The following is an 8234-nucleotide window of genomic DNA, read 5'->3' as shown; positions in this document are numbered from 1 at the left end:
TTAAGATTGTGTCTTTAATCCCTGTAAATTCCATTTGAGTGTTCAAAAATATCTTCCATTTTATCTTCTCAGTCTGTTCATGTATTTCTTTACAATCCTTAAGCATATTCATAGAATTTATCTTAGCAGTTTAAAAGTCCTTGCTTTCTTTTTAAATCATTTCTGCTATTTCTGGGTCTAGTTTTATTTCTGCTGGTTATGGATCATGTTTTTCTGTTTCTTTTCATGCCTGATATTTTTATTTTTGTATTTTTAAAAATTTATATCTGTTATTTTTTAAGAATTTTATTTCAATTCAGGGATACATGTGCAAGATGTGCAGTTTTGTTACATAGGTAAATGTGTATCAAGGGGGTTGTTTTATAGATTATTTCATCAGCCAGGTATTAAGCCTAGTATCCATTAGTTATTTTTCCTGATACTCTTCTCCTCCAACCTTCTGCCCTCTGGTAGGCCCCAGTGTGCATTGTTCCTACTTATGTGTCCATATGTTCTCATCATTTAGCTTCCACTTATAAGTCAGAACACGTGGCATTTGTTTTTCTGTTCTTAGGTTAGTTTGCTAAGGATGATGGCCTCCAGCTCTATCCATGTCCCTGCAAATGACATGATCAATTTTCCTTTATATGGCTGCATAGTATTCCATGGTGTATATGTACCACATCTGCTTTATCCAGTCTATCACTGATGGGACATTTAGGTTGATTCCATGTCTTTGCTACTGTGAATAGTGCTACACTGAGCATATGTATGCATTTATCTTTATAATAGAAGGATTTATAGTCCTTTGGGTATATACCCAGTAAGAGATTGATGGGTTGAATGCTATTTCTGTCTCTAGGTCTTTGAGGAATCACCACACTGTCTTCCACAATGGTTGAACTAATTTACACTCCCACAAACAGTGTAAAAGTGTTTCTTTTTCTCCACAACCTCACCAACATCTATTATTTTTTGGCTTTTTAATAACAGCCTTTCTGACTGGTGTGAGATGGTATCTCATTGTGGTTTTGATTTGCATTCCTCTAAAGATCAATGATGTTGAGCTTTTTAAAATATGATTGCTGGCCGTGTGTATACCTTCTTTAGAAAACTGTCCATTCATGTCCTTTGCCCATGTTTTAATGGGGTTCTTTCTTGTAAATTTGTTTAAATTCCTTATAGATGCTGGATATTAGACCTTTGTCAGATGCATAGTTTGCAAAACTTTTCTCCCATTCTGTAGATTGTCTGTTTGCTCTGTTGATAGTTTCTTTTGCTGTGCAGAAGCTCTTTAATTAGATCCCATTGATCCCATTTGTCAATTTTTGCTTTTGTTGCAGTTGCTTTTGGCATCTTTGTCACAAACTCTTTGCCTATTCTTATGTTCAGGATGGTACTGCCTAGGTTGTCTTCCAGGGTTTTTATAGTGTTACTCTTTACATTTAAGTCTTTACTCTATCTTGAGTTGACTTTTGTATATGGTGTAGGGAAGGGGTCCAGTTTCAATACTCTGTATATGGCTAGCCAGTTCTCCCGGCATTCATTAAATAGGGAACCCTTTCCCCATTGCTTGTTTTTGTTGGCTTTATTAAAGATCAGATGGTTGTAGATGTGTGGTCTTATTTCTGGGTTCTGTATTCTGTTCCATTGGTTTACGTGTCTGTTCTTGTACCAGTACTATGCTGTTTTGGTTAGGTTACTGTAGCCCTGTAGTATAGTTTGAAGTCAGGTAACATGATGCCTCCGGATTTGTTCTTTTTGTTTAGGATTGCCTTGGGTTTTGGGCTCTTTTTTTGGTTTCATATGAATTTTAAAATAGTTTTTTTCTGGTTCTGTGAAGAATGTTAGTGATAGTTTAGTGGCAATAGCATTAAATCTGTAAATTGCTTGTGGCAGTATGGCCATTTTAACAATACTGATTCTTTCTATCCATGAGCATGGAATGTTTTTCTATTTGTGTGTCATCTCTGATTAATTTGAGCAGTGTTTTGTAATTCTCCTGTAGAGATCCTCCACTTCTCTTGTTAGTGATATTCCTAGGTATTTTATGCTTTTTGGGGCAATTGTGAATGGGAGTTCATTCATGATTTGCATGCCTAATAATTCTAAAATTATGTCCTACATTGTGAGTTTTATGTTTTGCTGAAATTATTTGTATTCCTTTAAAGAGTATTGGGTTTTATTCTGGTGTGTAGTTTAGTAACTTGAAGGTAAATTTGAAACTTTTAAGACTTAATTTTAAGCTTTGTTAGGTGTGCCCAGAGAAGCCTTTATCCTGGGATTAATTTAGCTCCAATATTAAGGCATGACCCTTCTGTGGACTGCATCCAATGACCCATGTTAGGAGGTTTCTTCATTCTGGCTTGTGGAAACCTAAGCTATTTTCACTTCTGTGAGAGCTCTGAGAAGTTGTTTGTTTTATAGTTTTCCTCAGTCTTTGGTAGTTTCTTATCATTCATGTGTAGGTCAGTATTCAGCCAAAGACTTGAGAAGATCCCTATGCAGAACTCTTGAGCTCTCTGTGAAGTTCTGCTATGCAATGAATTGTATATCATAAAATTTATGTATTGAAGCCCTAATCCCTAATGTAATGGTATTTGGAGATGGGGCCTTTGGGAGACAGTTAGTCTAGATGAGGTCAGAAGATGGTGCTCTCAAGTGTGACCCCCTCACCCTTTCCTTCTCCCTCCCCCGCTCCTCTCTCTGCCATGTTAAGGTGCAGCAAGAAGGCAGTGATCTGCCAAACAGGAAGAGAGCCCTTATCAGAACCTGGCATCCTGATCTCAGACTTCTAGCTTCTAGAACTTTGAGAAAATAAATCCCTGCTGCCTAAGCCATCCAACCACGGTACTTTGTTTTGACAGCCTGAGCTGAATCAAGTTGTCTTCTCTTTGGTTTTGAATCTGCAAGTTATAGGAGTCTCCACCTTCCCAAACTTTGATCACTGTTCCTTAATTTGGAACTCACTCCTTGACTGTGATCTGAAAACTGTTTGAAGGTGTTAACTTAGCGTTCACTGATTATTTAAGTGCATTTGTTTCCCTTTTCTCAGGGATCACATTCTGTTGCCCCGAGTCTGAAACCTTTGTTTTATATACTTTATCTGGTTTTCTTGGTTATGGTGGAGTGGCAATTCCTATGGCAGCTGATCCTTTATAGGCAGAAACCCTGTCTTTTTAATACAATCTCATTTTATGTTATTGCTTCTGGATGTTGAATGATAGTTTGAAACATTCCTCTCTCTCCCAGGTAATAGAGGAATTTACCCATGTCTTAGTCTAATAGTTCTGTAGTTTTCTTTTTAATAAATTTAGTATATTTAACAAATTAGTATATGATGAATATTTTTATCCCTAAAAATTCTTTTTGCCTTAATGTGGAAGTTATTAATCCTCATTCTGTATCGTAAGTACCTAGGGAACTTTTAGAAACATCCAGGCACAGGCCTCACTTTTGGAAGTTAATCGGTGGGGGTAAGACATTGGTAACTTAAAAACATTTTCCAAAATTATTATAATGGGTAAACAGGCCTGAGAACTATTAAAGTCTTCTTTTTTCTTTGTGATATTAATCCAGCACCTTCGACCAGCCCTGATACTTTCTTTCCAATATTAATTATACAGGCTTTCATTTGGTTAGTTTTGCCTGTGTAGTTTTTCTATGCTTTAAGTGTCTAACTTTTTCTGTTCCTTATATTTTAAACTTGTCTTTTTGTTTACTTGTCTTTTATAAGTAGCATAGACCTGGATTTTAAAACAATTCGCTAATTTGAAATGTTTATCTCTTTGCTGGCATGTTTAGTCCATTTACCTTTATTGTTATTTCTAATATTTTAGATTTACTTCTACTACTTAGTATTTTCTCTGTGTACTGCTTTTCCTATATCACCTTTTTCTTCCATTCTGATTTTCTATCTTCTGAATTTATTACAGTCAAAAAAAATTTCACACCCCGCGCCAGCAACATCTGGTTTGGAAGTCAAACACACACTTCCATTCTTTTTGTGATTACATTTGAAATTATTATGGAATATACCTAAAGCCTAAAGTTAATAAATATCTTAACCTCCTTCTGAATTTTGGAAAGACCTTAGAAGACTTGAATTCTAATCATATGTTTGCATTGTCTATCTAATTTTTGCCCAATATTTTTAAGTCTATCATATTTTAAGCACCACAAATTAGATATTATTTCATACAGATACATTTTAGATTTATTAATCATGTTTACCAAGAAGACATGGAAAGACAAAAATAAGTACTGAGAGTTAATGTGTAGAAGAGTGGCAAATGAATTTGAATACCAAAATAGAATTATAAAATAGTTACACACCTTCTCTGTATGAAAACAAAAATTTGTGGTTACCACCTAAAGACAAAGAATTGTTATAGAATGTTTTCTGATGACATCAGATCAGCCTAAGGCTAAAACAGAAAATACTTGGCATTTTTATCAAGAAAATGAAAATGTAAACAATATATTCTATAACATTATCATAGTATTTTCACCTGAAAACTGGAAGAGTATAGTCAATTCTAATGCATATCAAGAGAGATATAGTAGATCAATGACCAAAGATGTGTTTCTGGCTTTTGGTAATAATAGCTGTCATATAAAGGACAATTGGGAAACTTCAATCTAGCAGGTTAAGGCTAAAGACAGACATGACTAAAATTTATAAATTAAGCAGTGTATAGGGTAATACATGATCTTCGTCAAACTGTGAAGGAACAGTGTGTCATTCTTTAAAACTTGTTCCTGCATTTAAGCAAATGAAGGATGTAGTTTTGAAAGATGTGTGGAGCTTAATAAATGGGGGCAGTTGTAAATGAATTCGTAATTATTTGAGTGAATTTAGGAATGGCAAAGCTACAAGGAGATAGAAAAAAGAAGCTGGAATATACACATGAATATATGAATGTGCACATGCATGTGTGTGTACGCACACATACACAGATATGCACACACACACAACCGCATCATGTCACTTGGAACCATTTGAAACAGCAGAATACTACATTGTATTGTCCAGTTTTGCAATTTCTACATTTTGATGTTGCAGTGAGAGAATGAAAATGTATTTTGGAACAGATATCAACATCACACACTGGGGCCTATCATGGGGAGGGGGGAGGGGGAGGGATTGCATTGGGAGTTATACATGATATAAATGATGAATTGATGGGTGCTGACGAGTTGATGGGTGCAGCACACCAACATGGCACAAGTATACATATGTAACAAACCTGCACGTTATGCACATGTACCCTAGAACTTAAAGTATAATAAAAAAAAAAAAAAAGAAAAAAAGAAAAAAAGGAAAAGAAAAGTCATACTGTATTGGTGGGACTTGAGTTAATCAATCATTGAGAGAAGGCTAAAGAGTGAAGAGGGTAAGGCATTTCAAGATACCTGCCAGACAGTGGGGGTTGAGAAAACAGGGAGCCTGAATGTAGCCAGTTTGAATAATAGGTCCTTGTTACTACATGAGCACTGAATTGAAAGCTTCCTGAGAGTTGGAATAGTGAAAGATAAGAGGATAGGCTCTAGTCCAGTGGAGCCCAACAGAACTATTACTTGTACCAGTTATTAAAAAGACAAAAAATAACAGATGCTGGCAAGGCTGTGGAGAAAAGAGTATACTTATAAACAGTGGAAATGTAAATTAGTTCAGCCACTGTGGAAAGCGGTTTGGAGATGTCTCAATGAACTTAAAACGGAACTACCATTTCACTTAGCAATCCCATTACTGGGTATATACCCTAAGGAAAAGAAATCATTTTACAGAAAAAGACACATGCACTCATGTTCACCACAGCACCATTAACAATAGCAAAGCCATGGAATCAATCTAGGTGCCCATCAGTAGTGGATTGGGTAAAGAAAATGTGGTACATATATACCACGGAATGCTATGCAGTCACAAAAATAGTGAAATCATGTTCTTTGCAGCAACATGGATGCAGTTGGAGGTCATCGTCTTAAGCAAATTAATGCAGGAACAGAAAACCAAATACGGCATGTTCTCATTTATAAGTGGAAGTTAAACTTTGGGTACATATGACATAAAGATGAGAACAGTAGTCACTGGGGACTACTAGAGGGAGGAAGGAGGAAGGGGGGAAAGGGCTGAAAAACTGTGGGGTACTATGCTTAGTACCTGGGTGATGGGTTCAATCATACCCCAAACCTCAGCATCATGCAATATACCCATTAACCAACCTGCACATGTACTCCTTGAATCTAAAACAAAAGTTGAAATTATTGCTTTAGCTGCCATCTTGCGTCCCCGCGTGTGTGCCCCTAATCTCAGCTGGTCCACCCGAGACCCCCTGAGCACCAACCCTAGTCCCCCGCGCGCCCCCTTATTCGCTCCGACAAGATGAAAGAAACAATCATGAACCAGGAAAAACTCGCCAAACTGCAGGCACAAGTGTGCATTGGTGGGAAAGGAACTGCTCGCAGAAAGAAGAAGGTGGTTCATAGAACAGCCACAGCAGATGATAAAAAACTTCAGTTCTCCTTAAAGAAGTTAGGGGTAAACAATATCTCCGGTACTGAAGAGGTGAATATGTTTACAAACCAAGGAACAGTGATCCACTTTAACAACCCTAAAGTTCAGGCATCTCTGGCAGCGAACACTTTCACCATTACAGGCCATGCTGAGACGAAGCAGCTGACAGAAATGCTCCCCAGCATCTTAAACCAGCTTGGCGCAGATAGTCTGACTAGTTTAAGGAGACTGGCCGAAGCTCTGCCCAAACAATCTGTGGATGGAAAAGCACCACTTGCTACTGGAGAGGATGATGATGACGAAGTTCCAGATCTTGTGGAGAATTTTGATGAGGCTTCCAAGAATGAGGCAAACTGAATTGAGTCAACTTCTGAAGATAAAACTTGAAGAATTTACTGAGAGCTGCTATTTTATATTATGACTGCTTTTTAAGAAATTTTTGTTTATGGATCTGATAAAATCTAGATCTCTAATATTTTTAAGCCCAAGCCCCTTGGACACTGCAGCTCTTTTCAGTTTTTGCTTATACACAATTCATTCTTTGCAGCTAATTAAGCCGAAGAAGCCTGGGAATCAAGTTTGAAACAAAGGTTAATAAAGTTCTTTGCCTAGTAAAAAAAAAAAAAAAAAAAAAGACATTATTAAAAAAAAGGTAGTTTCTATGCAGTAAAAAAGAAATATAATGTGAGCCATATCTGTACTTTTAAATTTTATTATGCAAAAGTAGATGATATTATACTAATATGTTTTTATTGAACCCAATATATCTAAAATATTTCCATATGTAGTCAACATAAAAAATTACCAATGAGATATTTTACAGTCTTGTTTTTATACCAAGTCTTCAAAGTCTAATTTTACACTTACAGCATATATTAGTTTGGAAGCTAAATATTCATCAGAAATACTTGATCTGTATTTAGATTTCATAAATTTCATAAATTTATGGTTGAAAAGTATATTCATATACTCAATAACCAAATTAACTATTGGTTTTTAAAATTAAACTTAAATTAATTTAATGAAATTTAAAAATGTTGTTTCCCAGTTGCATTAGCTATATTTTAAATGCTCATTGGCTGTATATGGCTATTGGACAGTGAAGCTCTAGTGCCTGATTTTTCAAAACCTGCCTGCAAGTTAACCACTTCCTAGTTATTTGAACATGTTACTTAACCTTTCTAAGTCTTGGTTTCCTTACTTGTCAAGTGAACTAATAATATTACCTGGTTCATAGGAATATTTTGAAGGTTAAATCAGATAACCCATGTAATGCACATAACGCAATGCCTTGCACATACCAAGTGCTAATTTTGGGTTATTATTTTGACAGTCAGAAACCTAGGGATGAGAACAAGACTGGACTTAGGAAGAATGAAAAGATCTGTCTTGAGCATCCTGACTTTAAGGTGAAGATGGTGAATCTAACTGAAGAAGAGGATTAGAATTTAGGTGAAGGGGTTAGGCCCAGAGACAGTGCAGGAGAATAGAGCCTTATGGATGTTTTTATGACTGGCTATAGCAGGGATCATTCACTTTTCTTCCTTTCCAACCAGACTGTAAAGCATTTGATGGTTCCTAGATGTGGTTAGTGCAACTTAGAAACTGATCAGATTTTGGCTGGGCACAGTGGCTCACGTCTGTAATCCCAGCACTTTGGGAGGCCGAGGCGGGGAGATCACCTAAGGTCAGCGGTTGGAGACCAGTCTGGCCAACATGGCGAAACCTCATCCTACTG

The 8234-nt window shown here is 36.4% G+C and overlaps 1 pseudogene across 1 annotated transcript; it reads left to right on the top strand.

Moving 5' to 3' along the window:
- Positions 1–6254: 6254 nt before the first annotated feature.
- On the top strand, positions 6255–7130 carry LOC115896788 (annotated as a pseudogene). Its single transcript, XR_004056656.1, has one exon. The product of XR_004056656.1 is annotated as a transcription factor BTF3 pseudogene (transcript).
- Positions 7131–8234: the final 1104 nt, after the last annotated feature.

Source organism: Rhinopithecus roxellana, chromosome 4 (assembly GCF_007565055.1).
Source record: "Rhinopithecus roxellana isolate Shanxi Qingling chromosome 4, ASM756505v1, whole genome shotgun sequence".
Classification (NCBI taxonomy): domain Eukaryota; kingdom Metazoa; phylum Chordata; class Mammalia; order Primates; family Cercopithecidae; genus Rhinopithecus; species Rhinopithecus roxellana.
Note: the sequence above shows the minus strand (reverse complement) of the source record. Positions and strands in the feature narration are given on the sequence as shown.